Genomic DNA, 20496 nt, shown 5'->3' with positions numbered 1-20496 from the left:
AAAAAATATTTTAAAACATGAACAATACAATTTACATTCATTTACTATAATTATTTTCATGTAATAGCGTTCCTTGTATGCTATCAATCAGTTCTCCTACCGGCGTACTTCTGATGATGTCCTATAGTTCTGAAGATCTTCAGCATTTGTCTGTACAGATAAATGATATGTTTTGTAAGGTTTGAGTAATGAGGATTCAATTTATCAAACCGTTCCTGCTCGCCTACCACATACCAGGCACTCTGCTAGGCACCAGAGTAAACACAACATCGTAATTTCACTGAGGATGTGAGAAGAATGAGAAGTAGGGGAAATTTTTTAATTTAATTTTAATCAAAATGCTCTTATGGAAAAAGCTGTCACCACCAATTAGACTGTATGTGGCTTAAGAACTAGGCCGTCAGAAGTGAAACGCTGCCAAGTTCTGAGTATTTCATCCCTTCCAGGGATGTATTTAAAAGGTGGCCTTACTTCACCATCCAAATTTAGGGATGTTCCCAGTAGGTGCCAGGGTAACAAGGTCTCTCTTTACAAAAAGGATTCTTTGCACAGCAGATTCACTTGTAAAATGCTTTGTTCAAAGGCCAAAGGCATCACTAAATACAAAACAAAACAACAGCAACAACAATAACAAAATCTTTAAATTCGGTTTAATGTAAAATGGCTGAAACTGTCCAAAACTTGCCTAAGATGCAAGACACCACACAACCAGCCTTTTTATTTGGAAAGAACCACCAGTCCCAATACAACATTTTAATAAACTTGAAAACCAGCAACTACAGTATATTTATGGGTGCAAATTACAGGGCTGATAACAGAGATTCTCCATTATCAACCCCAAAGGATTGCAGTCATTTGAGTAAAAAGAAACTTGGAACCACTAAATTAGGAATGTGTTGCCTTGGGTTGCATTATCTCCTCCTAAAATTGGCTGTGCCTTTGTTCATATCCTCTCTCCCTCCTCTGACCACACCTATCTCTTTCCTTCTTTCTTCTGGAGACAGAGCCAGGGCTCTCTTCTGCATAAGGGGTATGGCAGGCAAGGCCCCTCTTTAACTGTGCTCCCTCTAGTGAAATACCTTACAGCCTGTTATAAATACATCAGTATTCCAGAAGGGGGAGAAGAGAAGAGTGGAAGAAATTTAACTCATCAGCTCGGTGGCTAGAATTGCTGACAATCAAATGCGAAATTAGGAATAATAAGGAGAGTTGCAAAAGTGGAGACTAAAAGATGAAGGTAATTATCTTTTTAAAGGCTTAACCTGTATGCATAGTCATTCTATAAACTGTGACATTTGCCCAAAAGTTCAAAGCTTTGAATTTTTGGTTTGTTTTCTTAATCATATGTGTGTAGCTACAAATTCTCCCAAAGAATCATTCACCAGTAATAGCAAACCGCTTGAAAAGAGAGAAAATTTAACAATACACCTATAAAAAGGTATTAACATGTAACTTTAAACTGAATAAAGGCCCAAATGTTTCTAGGAATTTAATACCGGCCTGTAATTTTGAACGATTGACAAATTTCATTTAAAATCTTCATTTAAAGCCTTCAGGTTAAAGAGTTTTTTTAAAAAGAGAGAGAAAGGATTAAGTTATAGGAAAGGAATGGAAAAAATAGCTAAATGGACTAACATTTAGCTATAAAAAGCGGCTGACTGTATAGTCATAGTTCTAGCGCACTGCCTCAGATGCACTAAAATGCAAAGATTAAACACACTGTTAAAAATAATTCCCTATGTCACCTTTGTACCCATCAGCTTTCACTGAAGTGATGGTAAGTATTACCATCTTATGGGCCCAGCAGTTAAGAACAGGTGTTCTAGAGCCAATATGCCCAGGCTGAATCCCAGTTCTACCACTTATTTACTGTATAACTCTGGGGAAATTTTGACATCTCTGTGCCTGTTTCCTCATTTATAAAATGATGTGGGACTTCCTTGGTGGTGCAGTGGTTAAGAATCCGCCTGCCAATGCAGGGGACACGGGTTCGATCCCTTGTCCAGGAAGATCCCACATGCCACGGAGCAACTAAGCCTGTGCGCCACAACTACTGAGCCTGCACTCCAGAGCCCACGAGCCACAACTACAGAGCCCACGCACTGCTAGTACTGAATCCTGCGAGCTCTAGGGCCCGTGCTCCACAACAAGAGAAGCGACCGCAGTGAGAAGCCCGTGCACCGCAATGAAGAGTAGCCCCTGCTCGCCGCAACTAGAGAAAGCCTGTGCAGCAACAAAGACCCAACAAAGTCCAAATAAATAAATAAATAAATATGATGTAAAATAGGAGTATCTACTTTATGAGGAATATTAAAAAAGTTAATAGTGCAAAAGTACCCTACCCTAGAGCTATCATTACTATCACCATACCTATCACATAAGAAGCCCCAATTCTAATCTAGCCATGATATGCTAGCAGATCATTTTTGCAGGGTAAAGCATGGCATTAGTTTGTCAGTCCTTGCTCTAACACTTTCACGGGCTCAGCACTGACCACTGAACTCAATAAAAACTTTTCTGCTAGCACTCCAGGCCCTCTCCAGGTGGCCCCAGGCTCAGCTCCACCGCATCTACAGTGTTCCCTCTTGCAGGTACCCTACAGTCCAGCCCAAATGACCAATTCATAGCTTTGAATATGCTCCCCCTCCAGATCCCAGCTCTCAAGCCTTTGTTCATACAGGCCACGCCATCTGTAATGCTTCCCCCGCCCTTGGCTGAAATCCTACTGTTCAGTTACGTTCCCCCTCAAGTTTCATTTCCTTAACAAAATCTTTCCTGATCTCACACTAACCTCATAGGAACTCATTCCCACTTCTACATCTAAATCTAAATTGGACTTCCTGGACTAGGGTTAAGAGTATATGCCCTGAAATCAAGGTGGCAATGAGATATATGCTTAGTCTCCCAAAGATTAACAGTTTGCATTCCAACATAAGGGTGTCATTTGGAACATGGAACCCACCTCCTCACAAACCATAAGATGTGCAGTGTCCAGGTTCCCAAGCTGGTCAGCAAAATGCCTTAGGGCTGAACTCTAGGACTAACAGTATAGGTGTGTTAGTACAAGAAGGAAGGAACAACACAGCTTTTTCTTCCCCCTTTCTGCAGCAAAGTTCCAGTCCTAAGTAAAGACACAGATCTAGCAAACACAATCCACCTAACTTTTCCACATTCTTTGTGTACACCCTGATCCAGGAACCCATCTGGGTTTGTACTGCTTCCCCAAAGGCAGACTGTTCCACAAAGGCTTGCAACCCCTTTCCACCTCTAAAACAAAACCTTCCATCTCTTGGTAAAGATAGATGGCATGCAGATTTTACTACATTTCACTAACATGTGAGTGAATGACTATGAATGAATACAGTTCCCTACCTTCAACCCCCAACCTAAACACATATTTTCTCATACAAAGGGCGAGACCTGAACCCAAATGACTCTCCAGATTTCAGGGTCCCTAAACCATTCTTCCCAGAAACACACAGTTACTTCTCTCCCCGGGCCTCTCTGATTTTAAATGGCACCACCTATGACTCACAGCAAAGTTTTGACGTTTTATTTTAACCTATTCAAACCTCTCTTTTGACATAAAATCTGCAGGACCCGGAGACCATGATCTTCTCCACTTTCTACTGCATCCTCCTCTCCACCAAACTGCTCCAAGTGAAGGAACTTCAGGAGCCAAAACGGTGAATCAAAACAAAACCACTACTGGTAGGAAATCTATCTTTGCTGCTTTCTAGAGCTTCTTGCCTCCACTTCAGAACACAGGGATCTTCACAAAACATTAGGATTTTTCCAAATGGTTTCTGGGGGAAGTGGCAGCACAGCAGCAAGCACAAGTGGATGATTAGAAGGCTGGAATCCAACTTACCAAGTATTTCTTACAAAACAGGGCCAAATAGATAAACTGGACTTCATCAAAATCATTAAACTTTTGTGCTTCAAAGGACACCCTGAAGGAAGTGAAAAGAACCCAGAGAATGGAGAAAATTTTTGCAAATCCAATATCTGATAAGGGACTTGTATCTAGAATGTATAAAGAGCTCTGACAACAACAACAACAAAAGACGAAGAATCCAATTTTTGCAATGGGCAAAGGATCTCGACAGACATTTCTCCAAAGGAGATAATACAAATGACCAACAAGCACATGAAAAGATGCTCAACATCATTTGTCATTAGAGAAATACAAATCAAAACCACAATGAGATACCACTCCACACCCACTAGGATGGCTAGTAAGGAAATAAAAACAAACAAAAACAGAAAATGACAAGTGTTGGTAAGGATGTGGAGGAATAGGAATCCTTCTACATTGTTGATGGGAATGTAAAATGGTGCAGCCCCTGTGGAAAACAGTTTGACAGTCTTTTGAAAGGTTAAACAAACAATTACAATATGATCCAGCAATTCCACTTCTAGGTATACACTCAAAGAACTGAAAGCAAGGACTCAAAGAGATACTTGTATACCAATGTTCATAATGGCATTGTTCACAAAGCCAAAAGGTGGAAACAACCCAAGTGTCCATCAACTGAAGAATGGCTAAGTAAAATGTGGTATACCCAGCCACACAATAGAGTATTATTCACCCATTCAAAGGAATGAAGTACTGATACATGCTACAATATGGATGAACCTCAAAAACAAGCTAAGTAAAAGAAGCCAGACACAGAGGCCACATATTATATGATTTCATTTATGTGAAATATCCAAAATAGGCAAATTCACAGAAACAAAGCAGAGCAGCGGCTTCCAGGGTTTGGTGAGAGGGGAGGATGGAAAGTGACTGTTTAATGGAAACGATGTTTCCTTTGGGGGTGATAAAAATGGTTTAGACCTAGATAGACGTGTTGTCTGCACAACATTGTCAATACACTAAAAATGATTAAAGTGGTAAATCTGTGGCATTTAAATTATATCTCAATAAAGCTATTTTTTTAAAAGCCAACATTAAAATCTGGAAAATTTCACACAAAATTCCAGATTGACTTCTCTTGAAAAATCTTTATAATCTCACACCAGTGGCCACAAGCTCCCTCGTAACAACCATCAGTTGGAGCTGAAGCTGGTCCTGGAGCCCATTTCTGCTACTGCCTAACCATGGACCATAACAGGACACATTTTGTCTCTGCCTCAGTTAACTTCTCTGTAAAAGGAGGATCAAAACAGTATCTACCTCATCAGGTTGTTACAAGGAGTGAGTGAATTAATATGCTTAGAAGAGCGCCTGGCAAATAGTTAGGGCCCATTAAATGTTAGCTACTTTTACATTTTATGATACCTCATTTTCTTCGTAATAGAGGTAAATGGCATTTGCTTTTCAATTTTTTTGCTTGTTTTTACAAATGAAAGTCTAGCATATAATGTAGCAATCCAAAAGAAAGAAGTAGAAAGACAGCCAAGATGTAAGTTTTTTTAAAGTGACATGCAAAATACTATGCATAATATGTGCCTGTTTTTGTGAAAATGTAATAATGATGATGACGATGAGTCTATTCACAGACAACAGTCTAGATAGCTTTGGACTTATGGGTACTAGGGAGGGAAGGAATGTAATTATTATGCTTTTTATTAGGGTTTATATAATGTTTAAATTTTTTTCCAGTTTTACTGAAATATAATTGACACATAAGATTGTGTATGTTTCCGGTATACAATGTGGTGATTTGAGATACTTGAGATAGATATACAGATATGGATATATATATATCTCAAAACAATTACCACGATAAGGTTAGTTGACATATCAGTCACCTCACATAGTTATCTAATTTTTTTAATAACACACACTTATAATCAGGAACTATAATAAGCATATTCTTTAAAAGATGAAGAAACTCTAAATTAATTTTGTTTGCGACTTCCATGAGGTTATCATAAAATTCCACGAGGTGAGCAGCAATAGCACAGATTGATAAAGCCAGAGGCCGCTTGCTTTGCTTTGAATCCCAGAGGCTGCGATTCCCAAAGCACCAACCTCTCTTCAGTTTCCTTCTTACTTAGGGAGTACACACTGCTATGTTTTACAGCTGCTAACAGAAGAGAGTCTAAACGGCTTGCCTGGCAGCCAACAACTTTCACTATCTGACTCAACATCCTTTTTTTCCAGTTTTATCATCCATCACGCCCCCTTACAAAGACTCCACTCCAGCTAAACAAGACATAAAATACACATCCTTCAAATACTTTTCCACATGCCATCCTTTTTTAAAAAAAAATTGAGGTAAAATTCACATAACATAGAATTCACCATTTTAAAGTATACAACTTAGTGACATTTAGTACACTACAATGTGGTGCAATCATCATCACTATTTTGTTCCAGAACATTTCATCACCCTGAAAGGAAACCCTGTACCTGTTAAGCAGTCACTCCCCGTCTCCCATCCCTCTCACAGCCCCTAGAAACCACATCTGTTTTCTTTCTCAATAGATTTGCCTATTTTGGATATTTCACAATGTTGAAACCGTACAGTATGTGACCTCTTGCGTCTGGCTTCTTTCAGTTAGCCAGGTTTTCGAGGTTCACCCTTGTTGGAGCATATATCTGTAATTTTTTCTACTTTATGGCTGAATAAAATTTCACTGTGTGGATATGCCAGTTTGTTTATCCATTCATCAGGTGATGGACGTTTGGGTTCTTTCCACCTTTTTGCTACTGTGACTAGTTACATGCCATTATCTTTTCCCTTCCTTCAGCTTCATGTGCTAATCAAAATCAAGCTTTCGTGTGAGTTTCAAGTCAACACTGACCTTCCCCAACTTAGCCTGGCCCAAAGTCCTCACCTTTTTCTGACTTCCTTTATCACTTCTATACCCAAGGTAGCAAACTGTCACCACGTGGCAGAATCCCACCGACTTATTTAGGTGGACTCAAACTGTTTTCTTAAATTGCTAACTTTGAAAAAAATCAAGAAAAGTCATTAAAGTTACGATTTCAGTTCCCTTAAAATTCTGAAAGGTCTGGGTTATTTCAATAACCATAGTTTAACTGCTTTCACTGCTTTTACCCTTGCCCTCTATATCCTATCTCAATATAGTGGCCAGAGTGGTTTTATTAAAACAGAAGTCAAATCAATGTATTTACTTATTACATTTGCTACATCTATTTCTTCTTATTAAAAGGTAAGTGCCACAATGGCAGGGACTTTGATTTACTAATTAATTCCCAGTGCCTGGAAGAGCACAGCATATAAGTAGGCACTCCATTAATATCTGTTGAATGGATTTTGGGACTAGGATCAGCTGGCATTGAAAAGGTAAAAGCCCTTTGAGATTAGTCATGAATTTAACAGCTTCTCATAGTTCCACCTGGTCCACTTCATTCCTCCACGTGTCTAATCCCTGCAGTCTTGAGAGTTGCGATACTTCTTTACCCCCCTTGTCACTGGCTTCCTGGTATCCTACTATACTTGACTTTTCATCGGAACGGTATTCAAAAAGGGTAAGTCATAATTATAGTCTGTGAAAATCACCTCCTATTCTTCTCTTTTCCTCCTCAAGGATAATCCTTCTGCACGTAGCAGAAGCTCAGTAAACAGTTATGGACTAAAGAGGTCCTTTGGCATATTTCTGTCAAATGTTTCCTCTCTACCTTCACCTCCCACTCCCTCATATCCCACCACTGCCAGTTGCTGACCACCATCTAGGAAAGCCCTGCTTCTTGCTTCTCTGGCACTTTCCAGACATTCCACAGTGAATGCCATCCTTTGTGATGACTTTGATGATCACTGAAAGATACCTCTGCACTGCTGGCCTTTCAGCTTTGGGCTGGAAAATTTTAAGGGCCTATTTTGAAGGTGGAGACTTCAGAGCTGCCCAGTCCTGTTCTTCTAAACACCTTAACAAAACTGCTACATCCTTCTACAAGCTCCTGTTTCTGTTTGGTCACAGTCAAAATGTTATCTTTGCAGATGCATGTTCATGTTGTCCAAAATGTTTCCATCTTTGCTACAGATGCCTAAAACCTGACTGAGGCATTGCATTTGTTGCCTAAATTTGTAAGTTGATCAATTTCAGAGGCTGAAACTCCTTTGGTCTTTCCTGTTTGGGTTCTGTTCAGTTTTATCCTTCAATGACTCATCTTAAACTGCACCTTAACTTGGAAGCCCCCCTCATTCCTTTCAAGAGTAGATGGGAGGATGCATCATTTTTTTTTTTTTTAATAAAAACACCTTCAGAAATTTTTCTTCTTTTTCACATTATATGAAACTTACCACCCTCCTCCCCAAATAGTAAATGAAAATAGTGACTATGCAGCGAGGAACTCAATCAATGGTGACTGCTATTTTTGTAATGATCTGGGACTGCTCACGAGCAGAGCCAGCAGGCTGGGCAAAGGCACTGGGCCCAGAAAGTGCACCTGAAGTTCTCCGGTCGGTTTTACAATTTCCTTACAATCTCCCCTGCCCTCAGCAGCTGGGTCTACATTGCTTGTAGAGAGAAGAAAACAGGAGCTTGGGAAAGTGGAACAGGACAAAAATGCAAGAGCACATCTTTAGACGACTTCACAGGAAAAGGTGAATATGGATTGGTGCGGGGGGCGGGTGGTGCAGGTTCCTATCTCCAAAGTATTCCAAAAATTTTAATGAATTTGGGGGAGGGAAGGTTATTTAGCAGATTTTATTTTGACAAACATCTAAAAATATTGTACTCTAAAATTCACTGTCATTTCATATTAATAAGCTATTCAATGATCCAATGCTTAAAATTGGAGACCTTACTCAGATACCTTAAATTTAAAACATTATCATCCTTTGGTAAAACTCAAACTCCATTATAATCAGAGGCACTGCAGCATTTACTCAGCTGTGCTATGCTGAAAGACCCAGTTACCTTTTCTTTGGAGGGCAGGCCAAAAATCCTGATCGATTTACCAGTGGATCTTCATCTGCTGTGATTGTAGAAGCTCCTTCTTCTTAATTTTGTTCAGACCTACAAAAAAAGGGGCAAAGCGATGAAACAATGTATAAAATTAATCAGAAATCTACAATCTCATTAGTTGCCAGGTGTCCCAAAATTATATGTGTTTAAAATGTCGAAGTGTTAAAATTCGAGTCACTTTACCAATTTTACAACAAATGCAATTCAATTTTTTTACAATGAACTTAATTGGCTATATTTATACAATAAACTAAGAACAAACAACTATTCAATATGTACATAGAGTCAGCCTCCTGGGGCTTAAAATCATTGTGTGTAATTTGCCACTAGTGAGTTTTCACTTAATTTTTTAAATGGCTATTCAGAAAGCCTGCTCCTATGAAACCTGTCAGATTTTAACCCACACATAATACACTGAGTGAGAATATTATCTGGAAAGCTCTCTCTGTCCTTTATCATTCAGCAGTTTATAAAAACAATTCATAATAGTACAAACAGGAAACAAAAACTCAATTAAACCATCTTCCTAAAAAAACACAAAGAAATTACCTGTTGCCTTATCTGCATATTTTTGTACATGTGCACTCATACATATTTCAAGTAGAATGTGGGTACTACTCAAATTAATTTGGGGAAGAGCATTAAGTTATGGAATCAAGGGACTGGAGATTAACAAACCAGAGTTAGAAATTAAGCTGGTTTTCAAGTTTGACATGCAGCAGGAGGGAAAAAAACAGCAAATGTGGGCAATGACACAGCTATGGAACAGATGCTGTCCAAGTAGATAAAGCAGAAGGCAGGCTGATTTCATATGAAAAATTCACTGGTAATACACTTCTCTTCCTATAATCCTCACTGGCTATACACCAAGGCTTTGCTCAACTTTTATTTATTATCACGTACTCTAAGACGGCAAATATTTCTATGGTTTGAGGTGCCAATAAAGCATCTTCCAAAGTCAGTGGCTGAAATTCTATGCCATGTTTGAACATTTTTTCATAATTACCTTTATTGGCTTTTAAGTTATTCCTGGATCATATCCTTCCCCTCTCCCTTTTTTAAACAGTTTTATTCACCCACAAAATGTTACTCAGCAGTGTAATCATTCAGTAAAGTAATCATTCCTACAATCTTTATAAGCCAGCTGTTTCTCTTTCTCAGATTTCTAATTGCTTCCCAGTCTCCTATCTTTTAAAAATTTTCTCTGATTTCCATTTCAGTGTTCCTTTTCTGCCTTATTTCCAATAAAAGCCACTATCTTGTTTAACATGTCTGTCCTGAGCCAAAATTCATTTCTTTGCATTCTAAACATTTTACGGCTATGCAAAATCACTCAAAGGAAGCTACAAATTCCCAGGATACAGGCAGCCAATAAAGATGTTACATTACAGATAACCACCTCTTTGAAGGTGATTCCTTCAAGGTAGGCTGGAGATGCAGATACAACAACACCGGCATCATGTGTGCTTGACCCTACTTCTCTAAGTCAAGCTGGTTTTCAGTTTTCCATCAGAACACTTCAGCTATATCTCCAAAGTATCCAAGGAAGTCATCAGAGTGCTATGAAATCTCCCCCAAGATAGTGTTTGCCTTAGTAAAAAGAATTCACCGTTTACTAGCCTGAATACTGTAAAAATGCTTTAAGAGAAACCCTGTTCTTAGAGAAAAATGGTAGTGGCAGTTACGAAAAATAAGCATTTAAAAATAGTAACTTTTCTACTTAGAGTAGGGGTCAGAAATCTTTCTTTAGTAGGAAAAAAGCAACTATCACATATTTGTATATATTCTTTCATTTTATCTTCACAATAACACTGTGCTCAAAAGAGCTGTTATTTATGATCTCCATTTTACTAGTGAGGAAACAAACTGAGAGAAGGTCATAATTTGCTCAAGATAACCCAGAAAATAAATGGTTTGAAACTGGAAGCAGAATGGAGGCCTTTGGTGCTATTTAGTTCCCTTTCCAGTATACCAAACTGCCTAAACAGCAACTTAATTTTGTTTTGCGAAGAGAAAGAAATAATTTAAAAGGAAGACTGGAGAACATTTTCTAACAATAGAAACATAAAACGTGATAGCTTTTACTCATTCACCACCTACTATGTAACAAGCATTCAACAAATACGATTTTTTAAAAGATTTTTTAAATGGCAACCCATTAGAGGTGGGAGAGGAGATGGAAACAAGAAGAAAGAAAAGACCTAATCTGAGTGTTCTCCAAAGTCCTGACAGGCATAAATTTAATTTATTTACTCTTTTTTTTTAATTTTTGGTTGGGGGGTGGAAGATGGAGCTTGTAAGAGATGGCTTTCTCCTAGAGTAGCTGCCTAGCCCATGGTGACCCTTTTTGTAAGCACCATATAACCCAATGCCAAGTAATGCTTGTACTATGAAACTCCAAACTCCTCTCTTGTTTTGGTGAAAGCTGGACACATGACCCAAACTGAGACATTCTACTGGTTCTCCTGAGCACTAGAAATTGGGATGAAGAGGGTCTACTCTGGTCTACGCTGCAAGCTCCCCCATGTGCCCTCAGTCTCTAGGAAAAAGCCAGTCAGCAAAGACTGACGAATGAACATGCTGCTCAGGGTACATCAGCCCCAGGAGGCCCTGAAGCCCCACAGGACAGAAAGGGAAACAGTTTCTGCCCAGGGGGTTCTAGGGCTTTCCTGTCCCACGTATAGTCTCCCAGAGGACCCAAGCACATCCTTCTGTAGGGTTTTAAGAATCCCCTGGACCTGAAGGGTAAATGGCCCCCCCTAATCAGAGCTTGAATTTTTAGGAATTGATTTCTGATAACCGCAACAAAAATAATCTTGCTCAAGACAGTAAAACTTCTGTACTAAAAATAAATAAATAAATAAAAGGGCAGATATCAGCAGAATTTGATATAAAAGAAGATCCTGTGGAATGCCCAAGGGTTCAGAAAAATCCTCTCATTAACTTTAAACAGCAAAAAGCCCACACTGTTACATGGGCACTGTTATATCAACTTTAACAAAGAAAATGACTTATTTTCCAGGAGTAACATTTCTACGTCCTTTTAAGACTCTGAGACCCTTGTTGCAATTTATGGCATAATCTGGATCACTTCTTGTTATACAATTGAGTCTATCAAAATTAAGCACTAACCATGATACAGGAAAGAAAATACAGGCTACACTGGGTTGGTCCTGTTTTTAAGCATAGCAGTATACACTTTCTTTTTATTTCCTAAACTTCCTTAAATTCTAGGCAAACCATGGAGCTGCAGTGTGAGAATGCACCTCAGGTGCTTGCAGAGGCTGTGAAAGGGAAGAGAAAGGGCTAGAAGGGTGGGCCCAACAAGGAGGGCAACACAGGTTTTGACTTGATTCTATCTTCTAAGCTGGAGGTGAGGGAAGGCGGACGCCTCTCTCCATCTCTCTAGAGAGGTTTACCCCAGCCGGTTTATTTATTCAATGAAAACGTGTGAAGCACGTGCCCCATGCCAGGTTCTGTGCCTTGCGGGCACCAGAACCAGGAGTGTATTCATTTGAGCTGCCTAACTCCCAGGTTACACATTTTTCTCTCCACTCTTTGACTCTCACTGCAAACAAAGAACATGGGCCTAAAATAGTTCACTTTTTTGTCTGTTTGCTTGGTGATCTTAGGGGGAGAAAAAGGGAATTTGTTGCTAATATTTAAAAGTTAGAAGGATTCACTTAAAATTCCGTATTTCCACTTTCTCTTTGAAGGTCCAAAAATCTGGCCACTGAGGCCAGCTTTCCCACATGGGGATAACTGGCTGATGCTGCGTCGTGGGCTACTCTTGTCAGTGGGCATGTACTTCCCAAAGTACGCAGCTTGGCCACATCACTTATTTTCCTTCCAGGCCTGTCTCCTGTAGGCAGCCAAGCTTGTGACACTGAGCCTTTGTCATTTTCCTAAGTCTCTTCTCCCAAATGAAAAACCACAAACCAAAATTTTTAAAACAGGTTACATTGTCAACTGTAGGCATATTCTCCAAAAATATGATTTGACAGTGTCCCTAGTTTATTCACTCTCTTCCCACCCAAGTTCCACCTTGCTTTCACCCTAACCGGTTTTCTCCCTGGCAAAGCAAATTTAATAATGAAACTCTATACAGTTGGCCCTCCTATCCACAGGTTCCACATTCGTGGATTCAACCATCACTCATCTGGTCGGGCACTATGTTTACAGTCTGCAGTTGGTTGAAACCGTGGATGCGGAACCCATGGATACCATGGGACTGGAGGGTCCACAGTGCAGTATTGGAATAAATCTCCCACAGATACCGTCAAGTTTTTGCACCTACTGCTCTAAGGGTCACTCCACTGAACACAAAAAAGAGTCTGAAAACATAACCTGTAAAGAGAGAGCTGAAGCCAGTTACTAGGAAGGACTCCAGCACCTCTGGCCTAGGTTTCAGGGATACGTTTTAGTACCTGCAGTCAGTCGTGGGCTTTCCTGACCCTCCATAAAACTCCTCACGCGAAGTCTTAACATTTTAAAAGGAGCCTCCAGGGCTTCCCTGGTGGCACAGTGGTTAAGAATCCGCCTGCCCATGCAGGGGACACGGATTGGAGCCCTGGTCCGGGAAGATCCCACATGCTGCGGAGCAACTAAGCCTGTGAGCCACAACTACTGAGCCTGCACTCTAGAGCCCATGAGTCACAAATACTGAGCCCGTGCACCACACCTACTGAAGCACATGCGCCTAGAGCCCGTACTCTGCAACAAGAGAAGCCACCGCAATGAGAAGCCCGCGCACAGCAACAAAGAGTAGCCCCTGCTCACCGCAACTAGAGAAGAACTGCATGCAGCAACGAAGACCCAAAGCAGCCAAAAATAAATAAATAAAATAAAATAAACATTAAAAAAAAAAAGAAAGGAGGCTCCATTTTCTGACAACTTCTACATATCCACACACATTGAGCCCCTCTTCTCTCCAAAGGGTTCAACATAGCCATCCCTCCCTCCCTTTGCTATTTAAGTCTCACGGCTCTCCCATCTCTAACTCTCCCAGATTTCACTGAGATTAACTGGGCTCTCTATCCTTTTAGCTCAGGGGTCAGCAGGCCATTTTTCCATTAGTTGTGACTACAGTATACTCTTTCACCAGTAGCCTTAAGAGAGAACCAAAAATATAATAAAATTCCCAGTAGTTCTCTAATTTGCCTGCACAAAATCCTTGGTCAAGGCAGTGGGTTTACAAGTCGATTTACAGAAGCACACAAAAACAATAACAATAGTAGCAGCTGACATGTACTAAGCACTTACTATGTACCCAGTACTATTAACACATAGTAAACCCTTTACATATATCATCTCACTTAATCGTCCCAGGTCTATGATGTCAGAACTTTTACTCCACTCCTTTAAAAGAGAGAAAACTGAGGCTTGCGAGGAGAGGCCAAATAGGGGCAGACCTGAGGCAGCTGCATACCGGAGCTGAGCTTGTGCCATTCCTTCCGCTGCCGCCCACAGCAATTCCTACCTCTATTCCTCCACACCTGTTCTTCTCACCACCTTGAATTCCTTTCTTCCTATCTTCCAAGAAACTCACCCTTCCTAAGTCGGTTTCTTAGAGGCAGGGTCTGCAACATTTCAACCTTGTATCCCCAGGGCTGTTAATAAATGTTTGCTGAACAGAATTAAGTTAAAGGAACCACAGGCTCTGACAGCTACCCATCCACTCAAGTTAACATGGGCCTGGATGGGATGTTCTTGCCTTGCTAAGAACTTGCAGTTAGGCCTGAGCAAAAAGTAGCTGTTCTGACATTTACCCTCACTCTTCCCTGACAAGCTCACAGAGAGAGTTCAACACTGAGAATGTTCTGGAAAGAAGGGAGTAGAGGTAAATCACAGCCCAATACTACTGTTGTCCTCTTCATAGAAGAATAAAAAGTCTGTGGAGTTAAATGCGAGGATGCCAGCCTTGGGGGACAGAGAGGGTTTCTCCCCCAATATTCTGCCAGGGGAACACTAATCTCTTATTACTGAACTGGCGTTATGGAATTCTAAAATTCATAGAAATATACTCAGTCAAGTCATTGCTACTCTAAGTAGTCCTTTAGGAAAGATGACAAATAAATGAACAGTTAGCAAGTATTTAGCTCTGGGGCCATACATATTAACATTATCAGTAATAATAACTCTTACTGAATGTTTACTCTGGGCCAGACCCTGTGCTAAGCACTTTGTATGCCCAGTCTTGTTTAAACTTCACCACATCCCTATGAAGAATATTTATAAGTGAGGAAATGGAGGTCTATAGTAGTTAGATGGCATGCCCAAGGTCATTACCAAATGGCTTACAGTAAAGGCAGTGGCTAGTGGGACAAATGTGTAATTTTTATTAACAATGCTTGCAGGCTTTTTAAGTTCTTCTATCCTTCCTCTTGAAATAATGCCACCTAAAGGCAGGCTGAGTAACCTATTACAAATCTCACTTTCTTCTCTAAAAGATCCAGGAAAAATCCCTCCTCTTCTATTAAGCCTTTCTAATTATTATTTGTATAGACTGCCAATGCTCACCTATATCCAAATTCTCCTCTTCCTGAGCACACAATTAGACTAAATTTCCCAGTATTTGTTCTAGTAAGGTGTAACCATATGACTGAGTCCTAAAACATGAACAGAAATGTTTGGGGCCACTTCTAGGTTTGGCCCAGACAAACCTCCTTGTCTTGATCCTCAATCTCTCATACCCTCTACTGGTCAAATGGAGAAGGCTCCAAGCACCTAGAGGTGATGAGCAAAGTCACAAAATTTCACCCTTGAATGACTGGGTGAAGCAAGAGCCTCCTTGCCAACCCACACTGAGCTGTGACTTGAGTGACACGTAAACATGTATTGTGTTAAGCTACTGAGGTTTTGGGTAGTGACAGCAGTCAACGTACACTAATACAGTACTATTGTTGTTACTATATCATCATAATTTTCATTATCAATGGCACAGCTATAATTGATTGAAAGTGTACTAATAGGAAATACATACCTATTTTATTCATTTCTCATTATGAGGTAGGTATTATCTGCATGTTACAGGTGACAAAAATTAAGGGTAAGAGATCAATAATCATTTCCTCCTCTGAATATTTATAGCATTTACAATCTGATTTACTTAGTAATTAATTATGGATTGCCTTATACACATTGCATTGACAGGTTAAGTAGTTCACTCCCGTAGTTAGTTGCTTTTTCTTGTACCTATAAATTATTTTCCTCATTTGGATAGAAAGCTGCTAAAAGGAGGGGTAGATCTTATATCTTTAAATCCTGTATCACTTCACACATTATATAAATATACAAGTTGATTAATTGATATATATTCTTTAAATTATCTCTATATAATGTGTGTGTGTGTATATGTATCTATATAGATATAGATAGATAGTGTTTTGGGCCACAGGCCTCTTAGGTATACCTGACCAAGAAAAATGGCTTATTTGCTATGAAGAGTTACTTAGTATGCTATTTATTTCAGACCCATCACTTAATGAGTATCATTAATGCAATTTTTCAATACTATAATTACATGTGTAAATGTACATACACAGTACAGTGGCTGGCATACGTTCAATGATCGATAAATGATTGTTTCCCTTCTCCTCCATACCAATAGCTACTTTAAGTAGGGTCAAATGCTACTTGAAGAAAAAAAAAAGTAAAATGTTGTCAGTAAATAGAGGCTGATTTTAATTACAAAGAATATTTTCCTGTCTGGGAGGAAGACTGTCTAAAACGTCAGGAGCTAGAGTCAAATGGAGATCAAACACCAGTTACAAGAGTATCCCATCTGTAAAAATCTGTGCAGGAACAGGAACTCTGGGCAAGCCGAGGAGCAGGGCTCACTCCTTCACCTTCACCACCAGTGAGCTCAGAATGGTGCCTTGGGACCCACCTTCTATTTGCTCAATTACAATTCTGTAGGTCTGGCCACATGGGATTCCCTAGAGCCATGGTATCATTATTTGTAGCCAAACACTAAGGCGCCCTCCTACAGCTCGCAGAGTATTTTTAATATTTTGTTCAAAAACAACACACCGGATTCTGAGGAAGATTTGTTCCTTTGGAGGCTGTTTGTTCCCAGCCTTCATTTACACACAGGACTCCATTTCCAAAGAATCTCATTAACACGATAAAGATACTGGCTTTCTTATGGTGATATTTCACAATAACCACATATAGCAATTCTGTGACACGATCTTTACATTAGCTAATTAATGTAAATATTTCAATTGTTGTTCATTTAAATATCCTGTTCCAAAAAGTCTCTCTTCTTTAAAGAGTTCTTTCAGGATGAAATGGAACACGAATGTGGGTCAGTTACTGTATTTGGTACAATTAAAGTATATATTTGGACTTCTTACTCCTGCTCAGTAATCAATTGTAATATTTACTTTGTTGATGAAATTGGCTTCTCCCGGAGTAATTTTCCCTTTAACTTCTCCGTATCATCCTTAACGGCAGGCAATAAGGTTAATGCTATGATCAGCTATTACGTCGGCACATACGACTTCTGCTGCTGTTCAAATATAGCAACACAGAGTATACAACACCCAAGCCAGAAAAATACAGGTTTGAAAATTCGTGAATCAAACTCTGGATGATAACTTCTTTTAAAAATAAATATTCCTTAAAAATGTTTAACATAAATATTATTTTTAAAATAAAAGTCTTTTAAAAATACTCAGTGAAAAAAGCCAATCTCAAAAGATCACATTTATGTAACATTCCCAAAACTACAAAATTATAGAGTTGGAGAACAGATTAGTGGTTGCCAGGAGTTAGAAACTGTGAGGGTAACAGGAATGACTGTGCCTCGGAAGAAGCAGCACAGGGGAGATTTTTGCAGCGATGGAATAGTTCTGCACCTTGATTACTGTAGTGGTTACATGCATCGACAGATAAGATAAACTAACACAGAACTATACCCATACCTTATATACCAATGTCAATTTCCTGGCTTTGCTACTGTGCTATAGTTAGGTAAGATGTAATCAATGGGAGAAACTAGGTGAAGAGCAACCAGGACCTCTCTGTACTATCTTCACAATTTCCTGTGAATCTTGAATTATTTCAAAGTTAAAGAAACAGCTAAATGTTGGATTATAAATATATTTCACAGAATAATTTATTCATCCTATAAGATTATAAATAATACCCAAGCCTATGCAAATATATTTTATCATCTGATTTTCCATTTTGTATACAAATGAACTACCAATTATCTTGACACAGGCAAGGAGAGAGTGAAAATGGAGTAGGTTTTAGAATTGGTTTTGCTGTCAGGATACATACTGTTCAGGACAATGTAACATGGACCACTCTGGCAGCCAACATCTGGATGTCTTACAAAGGGCAGGAGGTATACAATATGTAAAAACTAAGAGCATGTATTTAAAGACTTATTTTAAAATCTGCAAGATTCTGCCATTAAAAAAAATAAAGAGCCATGAAATAGTATACTTTAAATATAACAACCTATTTGTGATATCAAGATCCCAATGAGCATATGATTATATGCAATTTGCAAAATGCATTAGACTTATGTGATTATCAAATATGAGATTTATTTTCTTATGTACACATGGCAATCATTTCTACAATTCAAACATCTCTCTGGCTAAATTAATATAAATTGCTGCAATGTGCCAATAATAAATGAGACAAAAAGAATTCCAGAAGCTGGGAGATGCAAATTAAAGCCAGTGTAAGTTATTTTCACTAGGGCTTTAGACAGAGATCTTTTTATCACTGACTAAAATGTAACATTCTGGGACTACATCAAAAACATGACTCCCCGATTCCCTGTATCTCACACCTAAGCTGGCTCAACACTGGTTCATCATGACTTGGAATCTAAAGAGAGGCTGGCAGCACTTCATAAGTACCTTCCTTACAGTGATGCAATTTGACCTACATTTCCAGTGCCCATTGAAACTTCGTAGGAGGGGGAAGAGGAGAGTTTTTCATTTCTCCTACCCTCTGATTAACTAGGACAGCAAATGCCACTCAAGGGACTGCTACTGGGCAGAAGCAAAGGGGGAAGAAAGTCATGCCAGTAGGAAATTCCACAAGAGAACATTTAGAAATACTGCATTCTCTGATTCTGCAAACAAACTGTCATGGCTTTACAAGACAACAGCAAGGAAGTTGCCCCACTTTACACCATAATCAGCCTAGAACACCATGGGCTGTTTTATTTACTTCAGGCTCCCAGCATGATGAAAATTAAACTTGAACTATAGATTAATCTTTGCCACAGTCTTTTTTTTTAAATAAACTTTTAATTTTAGAATGATTTTAAGTTTACAGAGAAGTTGTAAAGATTAAACAGAGTCCCTATACACCCCACCCCACCTCCTCTATGGTTCACCTCTTAGTGTGCCATATTTGTCATAACTAATGAACCAATACTGACACATTACTATTAACTGAAGTCCATACTTTATTCAGATTTCCTTAGTTCTTGCCTAATGTCCTTTTTCCACTCCAGGATCCCATCCATATCACATTACATTTAGTTGTCATGTCTCCCTTCTCCTCCTCTAGAACGTGACAGTTTCTCAGACTTTCCTTTTTTGATAACCTTGACAACAGTTTTGAGGAGTACTGTTGAGAAAGTGTTGAATTGTTTGTCCAATGTTTTTCTCAGGATTATAATGAGATTCTTGGATTGGGGGAGGAAGACCACAAAGCTCAAGTGCCACCCTTGTTATGTCATGTCAAGTGTACATTTGTCACTGTTGTTAACTTGATCAACTGGCTGAGGTAGTGTCTGTCAGGTTTCTCCCCTGTAAAGGTTCTCGCTCCTCTTTCCATACTGTACTCTGGGGAAGGAAGTGACTGTGCAAGGCCCACATTTAAGGGATGGGCAGTTATGTTACACTTCCTTTCAGGGGATTATCGACAAAAATCGTTTGGAATTCTTCCACACAGAAAATTTATCTGTTCTAATTTGCTTTACTTATTCAATCATTTATTTGTATCAGTATGGACTCAGGGGTATGTGCTTTACATTATTATTTTGCTATATATATATTACATATTGGTTATATATATTTTATTAGTATTTATTATAGGTACATTATATATTTTATATTTATTTTATATCTTGGGTTATAATTTAAAACTACATTATTTAGTTAAATCATCCCAGCTGTGACCACTGGGCACTCTTTCAGGCTCCTGTGTCCCTTTGACTACCTCATCATTCATTGTGTGTTATGTATGTGTGTTTTGTTTCATCACTTTCTTGCTTTCTGGCATCAGAATACCCTCCAGGCTCATCTTGCTTATTCCCTGCCCCAGCCATAGAATTAAGTCACGTGTCGTTGTTCCTTTTATTGGAAATGGTATTAGAAACCAAGATCTGGGAATTGGGGCTTATCAAAGTCTTTTAATGTTTGACACTTTTAAATTTCTGTATGAACTACTTGCATAGTAAATCAACACAATTATCCCATTAAGTATCTTCACTTTGTGGTATAACATGCTAAATCATGAAGAGGATGCTTAGTAATCAAACTACCATCTGACTGGCCAAACTTTCAGGTTTGACATGACAATAAATGCCTTATTGCAAAGAAAGTTCCGGGGCGGGGCTGGGCTGGGGGGGGG

General features: G+C 39.2%; 1 protein-coding gene across 1 annotated transcript in view; it reads right to left on the bottom strand.

The window, feature by feature from the left end:
* ATXN7 (ataxin 7) overlaps window positions 1-20496 on the bottom strand; it is a 128867-nt gene that overhangs the window by 92530 nt on the left and 15841 nt on the right. Inside the window, 1 exon segment of the mRNA XM_067755083.1 lies at window positions 8839-8937. The gene's annotated coding sequence lies outside the window, so the exon portion shown is untranslated.

The sequence above is a fragment of the Pseudorca crassidens genome, chromosome 10 (genome assembly GCF_039906515.1).
Source record: "Pseudorca crassidens isolate mPseCra1 chromosome 10, mPseCra1.hap1, whole genome shotgun sequence".
In the NCBI taxonomy this organism is placed as follows: Eukaryota; Metazoa; Chordata; class Mammalia; order Artiodactyla; family Delphinidae; genus Pseudorca; species Pseudorca crassidens.
This window is presented reverse-complemented; position numbering and strand designations above follow the sequence as displayed.